Here is a 10,573-nt window from a genome sequence, read left to right on the forward strand (position 1 = left end):
TTGTTAAGAATAGGAAAACAGTTTAGGAAATTATATCCACTTAGTAGAAAGTGACACAGTTACTATATTATAATTACAAGATGATGGAGCAAAATAAAATAATGCTTAATAAAGAAAGAATGAAGAAAGCTGACCTAAAATTGTGTCTTCCTTATGACAGTAATTATGTAAACATATCAATGTTTATTAAAGCTTAAAACCAAGATAAAGTTTTAAAAGCTCTGTACCAGTAATGGGGATTTTATGTTCGTTTCAAAATATTTTTTGACACAACTCTTAGAATTTTGTTTTGTCTACTCCTTTTCTTAAGAATTTCTGATTATTACCTCACTTTTCATTTCATAGTTTCAAATAAAGCCAGCAATTTTATCATCAGAGAAGATTAGACTTATTGCACAGGTCATAATTCCAAGTTATTTGGTATAAAAAGACCATATACACTTGTAGGTGCTTTCAAAATAAAATTTCGAGAAGTTTTTTTTTTTGCTTAGTCTTTCCTAGTATGGAGATGAAGCAAACTACCTAAAATTGCTAGCCATTCTTTTTTCATTTTTCTCATTTTATTGATTTATCTTGCCCTTCACAGAAATGATAAGAAATGAGTCTGCAGTTGCATCTGCCAATTTCTTAAATCCTCTATTATCCACATTATGAAATCATACTAGTATGAATGCTTCCAGTATTTTCAGAACTCTTTAGTTAGTATACTTTAGCATTCTGTATGAAGTATCTTATGTAAGTGTAAAATTTAGACTCAACTTCTGGAAGCTTTTGATTTCTTAGTTCAAAAGTGAGAGATCCTTAGTTCAGCCATATGATTAACAATTACTTGTATAGTAAGAAGCTCCTAAATTAGTGTTTTATGGGTACCTGGCAGTTTTCTTGCCATTTCTCAGAAGTTCTCTATTAAACACATTCTCTCTCTTTCTCTCTCTCTATCTCTCTGTCTCTCTCTGTCTCTCTCTGTCTCTCTCTCTCTCTCTCTGTCTCTCTCTCTCTCTCTCACACACACACACACACACACATTGTGATTAAAAGCACAGATTTTGGCATTATGAAATCTAAGGTTCAATTTCCAGTTGTGTAGTTTCTGGGCCACTTCACTTTAGGCAAGTAACCTAATGTCTCTGAACCTTGTTATTTTCATCTGTAAAATAGAAATTACAATTATATCAGACAATCCTCAAAACATCCGTAATGATTTTAGAGTTTCAGAGTCAGGTAAAAGCAGGCACTCAGTAAATGGCTAGTGCTTTTATTACTTTATTATTATTTAGGTCTTGGTTTTCCTTGAGTGTGTGAGTCCCCATAATGAAATGTAATTTCCAGTAGATTGAGTAACACCTGTTTTCACCAAAAATTTTAACTGAGTTCATTACTTTCTGTGCAACCCAGATTAGTTTTCTGCCTCCTTTTCTGTGCCGTATGTAGGTGTTCGGTAGATTTATTTAATAAATGTATGAATGCATGAACGCGTAGATGAATTTTTAAATGCTTCTTTTTGAGAAGGTAGAAGAAATGTGACACAGTAGAACAGATAAGAAAATAATCCATGGAAAAAATGGCAAAGTCATGTATGTGTCCAGGGCCAGCCTAAGAGGAATTACTTTTTTTTTTTTTTTAGGAAAAATGTGTTGAATAGCTTATTTTAATTATTTTTAAAAGTTAAGTACAGGGACTTCCCTGGCGGTCCAGTGGTTAAGACTTCGCCTTCCAATGCAGGGGGGTGTGGGTTCAATCCCTAGTCGGGGAGCTATGGTCCCACATGCCTCGCAGCCAAAAAACCAGAACATAAAACAGAAGCAGTATTGTAACAAATTCAATGAAGACTTTAACAAATGGTCCACATCCAAAAAAAAAGTTAAGTACAAAACTTTGCTGATGATTTACATATTTAGGACCAATAAAATAATGTGAGATTAGCTGTACTAAAACAGAATGTTGAGCTACATTCACATTAAGTGACATTATATAGTCTGAGTTTATGGAAAACTTCTGAGATGGTGAGTGACCTTTGAGCAGAAAAAGACAGAAGGAGAAATGGCCTTTTCTACATTCTATTGTGCCTCTAAGTAAAATGCTTGGTAATCTAGCTACAAAGCTCTATGTCATTGGCCTTAGGCACGTACTGTGATCTACCTTGTGAAGATCAGATTTTGCCATGGAGAGGATTTGTAAAAGTATCACACATTCCAGTACCGTTGGCAACCACAGCTACCAAAAACTCCAATTTAAATTGATGAGCCTAATATCAGATGATAGTATCATTTCCTTGTGGGTGTTCTGGGAAAAGGTGGGTAGGAAATGTATAAAAGTGAATCCTTTATTGACTGAAATAACACTTCATCATTTTGAAAACATAAAATACATTAAAGTTGTTATAGCATCATACATGAATCTTTCACTGTATTTTAGACCTTGCCTACAAGCAATGTTTTCTGCCCTTTGAAAGAGAACCATGCTTGTGGTATGCATTAATCATAGAAAAGATTAAACACTGAAAAGAAATTCAGCCTTTAAAGACAGTTTGCTTTGATTGATTCAGTGGGTTCTCCTAAAAAGTTAATACCCAGAATTATTGCTTGTTAAATTGGAGTTACAAATTCTTTCAGAGTTACTTAGTATTTTCTTTAATATCAGTATCAAGGAAGGCAAAGCAAATTTACATATTTATTAGGAAATACAGGCACATAATCATAAAACAAGAAAACACAACGTTTTTATAGACTTTATTTTTTAGAAGTGTTTTAATTTTACAGAAAAATTGAGAAGATAGTATAAAGTGTTTCCATATACACTATACCCATTTCCCTCTGTGACGATCAACTTATATTAGTATGTTACATTGTTACAATCAGTGAACAAATATTGATACATTATTGTTTACTATAGTCCATACATTAGTCCAGTTCCTTAGTTTTTACCTAATGTCCTTTTTTCTATTCCAGGATTTCATCCAAAACATCACATTACATTTAGTTGCCATGTTTCCTTAGGCTCCTCTTGGGTTTGATAGCTTCTCAGATTTTCCTTGCATGACCTTGGCAATTTTGAGTAGTTAGGCTTGTGTAGGATGCCCGCTACTAGAATTTGTTTGATGCATGTTTCATTGATAATATTGGGATTATGTGTTTGGGGGAGGAAGACCACAAGAGTAGAAGGGTTATTTTGTCAGATCACATCAAGTGTACAAAGTATCAATATGCATTATGAATGCTGAGGTCGACCTTGATCACCAGGCTGAGGTAGTGTTTTTCAGGTTTCTCCATTGTAAAATTACTGTTTTCCCTTCTCCATATTGTACTTTTTGGAAGGAAGTCAATATGCTCAGCCCACAACTAAGGAATAGAGAGTTATGCTTAAGATGGAGTACTACATAAACTATTTGGAATTCTTTTGCACTGGAGATTTATCTATTCTCCCGCATTTATTTATGTATCCAATTATTTATTTATATCAGAAGAACTCACGGATTTTTATTTTATACTTTGGGTCATAATCTAATTCTACGTTAGTTACTTTGTTCCTCAAATTGCTCTAGTCCTGACCCTTGTGAACTCTTTTCAGTTCAGTGGCTCGTGCGCCACTCTGAGGTATCCCCATCCTATATATTTTTTTGGAACTTCCTTACTTTCTGACACTATAAGATGGCCTTGTATATAAATCTTGTATATTTACTGCCCCAGTCCTAGAATCAGCTATTTCTTCAAGGATAACTAGGTCTTTTTAGTGGAGAACAGCATTAGACAGCAGGATCTGGGTGTGGGGTGTGCTAATTGCTGCCCGGATGTCATTGCTTCTAGATCTTCTCAGCTGACAGAGCAAAGAGATAACATGTGTGTACATTCCCCACGTATATGGACATATCTATAAGTATCTCTCTACATAACCATGTGTGTTAAGGTAATATGAAGCAATATTAAGCTAAGCATGAATGTATATTGATGTTTCCAACTTTAATCTGTTACCACATAGATCATCTTAGCCTCATCTCTTGCTTATCTTTAAATTTCAACTGCGGCAAAACACTTGACTTTTAGAAGTATGAAAGTCAAATTGTAGCTACTTTGGGAAGCCACATCATCTAGCAGAAGAATTCTTAAAGGGCAAGGTGTATATCATCAAATTTTAATTTACAGTCAGCAGTACTTTGTAACATCCATAGGCCTCCAGACCTCTGCTTCCAAGAAGATGAAGTAGCCCATTTCTCCCAGGTTCTTCCACTTAAAACTAAAACCCTGAACATAACAACAGACAAACATAGGAAGACACTGAAAGGTGGAAATGAGAAGGCAGACTTAACTAGGGACTTTGGGACTTGAGGAATAACATGGTGATGAGTCCCCTGTGTTTCCTGTTGCTTCCCATACATCCTGGAGAGGGTATTACAGGAACCCCCAATCAATAACCACCAACAGAACAACAGACAAAAAAGCTTCAAAAAAGAAAACACAAAACCCCCGTTCCCCCTAGCCAAGGTATGAGGAAAGGGGTTGTCAAAGACAGAAAACTATTTGGGCGATAATATACACACTACTCGAGCCAAGTGCCAGTGGAATATTGCACCCATCCCCTATGTCCTGTGGTTTCAGTTGGGCCAAGCTACGATTTGATCTTCCACACCACCCCACTCCTGCCCTCCAGAAGAGGCAGCGCTCTGATTCGCCACCAGGGCTGTTTCAGTGTGGTGCAGTGGTGAGCTGAGCCTCCACCCCTTTGCATTAGCAAAGAGACTTTCAAAGGTGGTGCCTGACAGGCTAGTTAACACTGGGCTGCCCTCACACAGTCGTGGGGTCCAATGGTGGGACCTAGCCTCCGTCTCTCCCTGACATCGATAAGAATAGGATGTTACAGGTTGGAGGGAGTAGGCACCCCACTAACCCCCAACACATGGTGTCAGTGAGACCGAATGGGGTGCTGAATCCCCATAACCGTCCTGAGGCAGTAAGACAGAATGAGATGGCACAAGCAGGGCTAGTTGGCAGTTCTCTTCCTCTTACCCTGGTGTCAGTGGGGCCAGCAGGTAGCTGACCCTCTACCCACACCCGGCATCAACAAGAAGGAATGAAGTGGGAGGAAGGACAGCAAACACAGCAAACACTTCACCTCTCCCCTCCCCTGGTGTCAAGAAATCTACTGGGGAGATGAACTTCCACTCCTACTAAAAGGCAACAGAATGATATTAATGTTCCCACTTTTGGGGGGAAGGTGTCAGAAGGGCCAGTAGGATAGCTGAACTTCTACTTGATCTGTCTGCAGTGAGAGAATGTAAGTGCCCACTTTTGCTGGGGTTTTGACAGTAGGGCCCAGTGGAAATCTGTACGTAACCCCCCAGTCCTCATACTCCACCTCCAATAGGATGACTTCCTTCTAAAAAGTAATAATAAAATTAAATGGGATACAGAGTCATATAATAACTCACAATGTTTAGAATCCAATTGAAAAATACTCATGGCACCAAGAAGCAGGAAATCACAGAATAAATGAGAAAAGACAATAGACCTACACCAGCACTGAGATAAAACATCTATTGAAATTATCAGACAGGGGTTTTAAATAAGCTGTCACATAAATGCTTCAATTAGCAATTATGTGTTCCTTGACGGAAATGGGAAAAATAGAAAATGTGAACAAGAACTAGAAGTTATAAGAATAAAAACAAATGAGAACAGTAGAACTGAAAAATACAACAATCAAAAAACTTTGCTCAAGAGTAGAGTGGAGATTACAAAGCACAGAATCATGAAGTTAGAAGAGATCAATACAATGTACCACATGTACAGAGAAAAATAGGCTGAGGGGTAGAGATGGGAGAAAGAACAGGATCTCAAGAACCTGTAAACAGTAACAAAAGCACTAACATTCATATCATCAAGGTTCCAGAATGAAAACAGAGAGCACGTAGGACTGACAAAGTATTCAGAGAAATAATGACTGAAACGTTCCCAATTTTTTAGAAGACATAAGCACACATCCAAGGATCTGAGCAAATCCAAAGAGGAAAAACACAAAGGTATCCTTGTCAAGACGCGTCATAATTAAACTTCTGAAAAGTAGAGACAAAACAAATCTCGAAAGTGGACAGGCAGAAACGATGCATCACTTATTGAGAAACCAATTCCAATGACAGCATATTTCTTGTCTAAAATTATGGAGTCAGAAGCATTGACATAACATTTTTCAAGTAGTAAAAGAAAAGAACTCTCAGCCACAAATTCACACTTTTTATATCCACTTTCTTGTTTGACTTATATTAATGGACTACCAACTCATCTTTCTATATCCGGGCCTGCCATCAGACTTCTCCAAAAATCTAGTCACAGTATTTCCAGAGTGATCTTTCTGAAAAAGAAACAAATTTTTCTTATAAAAGTACCTGATTGTGTTATGAAACTTTTCTCTCTTCTAAGTTACCAGGTAAAATCCTTCAATGGATTCCCATCTTTCTTGGAGGAAAATCTCACATCCAAACTCTCTTTGTCCTTTTGGGCTGCTGTAAGATTATACTGCAGGTTGGGTGGCTCATAAACACCAGGAATTTTTTTTCTCACGGCTCCGGAGGCTGCGAGTTCAAGAATAGGTTGCCAGTATGGTCAGATGAGGGCCCTCTTCTGAATCACAGACTTCTCATTGTATCCTCACATGGCAGAAGAGCTTAGGGAGCTCTGTGGGGTCTCTTTTATAAGAGCACTAATACCATAATCATTTCCCAAAGGCCCCACCTACTAATACTATCAGCTACGGAAATTAAGATTTCAACGTATGAATTTGGAGGGGAACACAAAGACTAGACCATAGCACTTACTATACATACATGGACTATGCATGATCTGGCGTCTACCCCCCTCTCCATTGTCTTCTTTTTCTACACGCCAGTGAGCATTTCTCTTTTTTTTTTTTTCTTTTTTTTTGCGGTACGCGGGCCTCTCACTGTTGTGGCCTCTCCCGTTGCGGAGCACAGGCTCCGGACGCGCAGGCTCAGTGTCCATGGCTCACGGGGCCTAGCCGCTCCGCGGCATGTGGGATCTTCCTGGACCGGGACACGAACCCGTGTCCCCTGCATCGGCAGGTGGCCTCTCAACCACTGCGCCACGAGGGAAGCCCTAGTGAGCATTTCTTATACTGATTATGAATGGAACTCCTTTCTGGACTGATCCTTAACCATTCATTTTCTGGCAACTGTGAATTTATCTTCTCTTTTCCTCAAAACTTCACCCTTCCTTCATGTTACATATCCATTTCAGTTGCCTTCTACAGGAAGCCCTACTGATATCGCCCATATACTACTGTCCACAGCATGAATTAAGGTCTTACTGTTTCTTCCTATAGCACTCTGTAATATCTTTTACGGTAACTATGGATTTTCTTACTTGAGTGTCACAATACATTGAATTCTAGGTGGCACTATAATGATTTTAGTAACAGTAACACTGGTGCCTAGTTTATCCCATGACATACTTTAGGTGTTCAATAAATGTGTGTTGAATGAGTGAATGAATGAATGGTCAATTTGAAATCTTAATCATGTTACTTTTCAAAAATCTGTTAAAAGATACCACAGTTTTCCAGAAGATTAGGGAGTTAGGACCTTAAACTTGATTTAACAGAGGAAATTTTTACTCATACATCCTGCTTAAATACCTCAAAGTAAAACCATAAACCCAGGAATTTAAGGTTATCCATTTGGACTTTCAAGCCAATAATTAATATCTCCTGCCCCGACTGTATTAGATGGTTTCGATGCTCCACTCATATCTCCCCAGCACTCATCATTCCAGTATATGCTGATAGAATCATGCTGCCGCCTGCAATTATCCACCTTAGGGCAGGCCAGAAGTGTACAGGAGTTAATGTATCTGGGTGTAGCTTTCAGCCAAGGACAGAGGGGACTGGAAGATAAGTACTTCAAGTTTCTCACCGATTCTTGGGATAACTCTGAGACATGTTCTGTAGAGTTTCACAGAACTCGCCTGAAGTACTGGCAGCAGTTCCCTGCAGGAGTAATTTATTCGGTAATACACCTCTGTTGGCTTCCTTCCATGCCTCCATTCTCAATTCCCACTCCACTTCTGAGTTTTCTGGAAGCACCTCCCAGATGAGCAGTTTGCACTCAAATTATCGCCTCAAGTTCTGCTTCTAGGGGAACTCAGTTGATAGCCTCCTAACAACCCAGTGCTCCTTACAGAGCCGTCACTGGTACAAGTACCAAGGCACGGCACATTACGTATCACTCCTCCTAAATCCTAATATTTTTAAACAGATAGGAAAGAGCATGACCTTGAAGAGAAAAAGAGTTCATATGAGGATGGCCAATGGATAAAGGGAAGGAGGGACAGTGCCATTTGTTTTCCATTAATGATAGTGTGAAATGTATGGGCAGATGGTCTAACAGGTGTGACTATAATTTGAGGAGCCTGCTCCCTTGGTTACAGAAGACTGCTATTGTTATTATTTTGGAACCACAACCTCATGACTTTATAGTTTCACTTGATGTAACCTTCTCCTTTACCTTTAAATCTTCGTACATCACTGAATTGCAGCCAATAGATTTATTTTCTCCCTATGGCTCCATCACAGAAAAAGACACACACGTGCACACACACACACGCGCGCGCACACACACACACACACACAGAGTTTTGTGTATGCCAGTGCTAGAAAAGACAAGCTCATGGTGCATGTATGCAATGGATATTGTACATTACAGGTCTCTGTGAAATAGTCTTCTGCAGGTTCCTATGTTTATTTTATGAATAATTAACTTTAGTAAAGTTAATTTCCTGAAGATCTTGTTGAAGACTGAAGAAAGGAAGTAAATTGTAAAGAAAAAGACTTCGAAACTTGCCCTTTTCGCCCTCTCTTTGTGTCTTAATGAACAAAGGATAACTGGGCCTTTTTTGAAGCCTTTGCTTGAGTTGAAGACACAAAATGCAACCTGTACTCTTATCATAATATGCTCAGTTTATGAGTACCCAAACTTATAAACCGTGAATTTCCCTAAAGTTATTATACCATCTAGAAGATGTTTGCTTGGACGTTTACTTAAAACCAAACAATTGAGGTCTATGTGTCCAAATAATTTCCTTCTCTCTTGCTGTCTCCATTTCAGTTTCCTGAGTTTCTGGGAAGGCCTGGTTTCCCCAAAGGAAGGATTTCTGGTAGAAGTCTGAAGGTCTGACCCAAGAAGAAAAAAATCCAGTACAGCCAATGAATTGAGGACAAGAAGTTTTCCGATCAGGTAGGAACATTTAATCTCATACATTACGATCGCCTTAAGTAAGGTGTGCTGATAGCTGGATATGATTTAACTGCTTGGAAAAAGATGCATATATATTATATGACCTACCCCATAAGGAAGCTGTTCTCAATTCTCTTAGAGGTTGTGGTGTTTATCAGAGAGCGCCTTGGGGGAAAATGAATACAATAACAGTATGATGCTTTTTTTTATTATTAGCTCATTGTTGCCAAGTACACTTGGTGACCTTGGTGCCTGTGGTTTAATCCAGGGGGTTAGACATGTGGAACAGCACATTAACCCTCTTTAGTATTTTCTCCCAAGACAAATCATTTTTATAGGTTGTCTCCATGGTCTTCTAGTTGCTTATCAAAATTAAGCATCAAGCCTTCTAAGTGTGCAATAGCCCCAGTCAGTGTGAGGAAATCAGCTTGGTTCTTATTGGGGCACAGCTTCTTGGCCTTGGCACAAAGTGACTTCACATAGGGAGTTAGAAGGAGGAGAACGGGACATGAGAAAGGGGAGTTCTGTGTTGTCATTTACCTATGCATGTTGAAACTCCACTAACAGCTTTATTTTCATTAGCAATTTGTGATAAAAACTTAGGGTAAAGGGAATAATGAAGCTGTCCCATTATATGGCAGGACAAAAGATAGTAGTGACATCAAAATCAGGGCCTGTCCATCTCGTTTGCAGCTATATACTGAGTGTTTAGCATAGCATTTGACCCCTCATCAGTATTCAATAAGAAGATGCGTGTTGAATGATTTAGGGATGAATTGATGAATGAAAAAAGTTAATATGGTAGAAAATGTGTTTTATCCTTGTATTTTCGTGTGTTGACTTCTGTATTTCAAGACCCAGCACTGTAACTGACACATAGAATATAAGCAATAAAATGTGTTGAAAGAATGAATGAGTCCCCACTCTTCTAAGAATAATTTTAAGACCAACACAGACCCCATATCTGCCAGAGGTATCCAGAGGTGAAAGCCTGGATCTCAGCTAGTGGTAGAGCTGACAGGATTTATCTAGTTTTAATAATTTACAGCTCATCCCATTACATTTAGGCATAGTACCTACATGAGCCATACAATTAAATGTTGACTGAAAAACAATGCACAACCTAGAAGTTGAGAATTATGTTTTATGTGGAAGACATACTGAGGACTGAAATCAGGAGACAGCCTCTCAGATAGCTCTGAGGGACTGTTCTGAAGAGCTAAGGGAGGGCACAGGGTATTTAGAGGTTCTTGCAAAAAAAAAAAAAGACAGGTAGTTGGAACATCAAAAGATTACTGTTAATTAAAGAAACTAGACATCTTAAGTTAATAAATG

Source organism: Delphinapterus leucas, chromosome 13, assembly GCF_059928025.1.
Source record: "Delphinapterus leucas isolate spDelLeu-1000000601 "Yukka" chromosome 13, BTC_Dleu_Yukka2, whole genome shotgun sequence".
Lineage (NCBI taxonomy): Eukaryota > Metazoa > Chordata > Mammalia > Artiodactyla > Monodontidae > Delphinapterus > Delphinapterus leucas.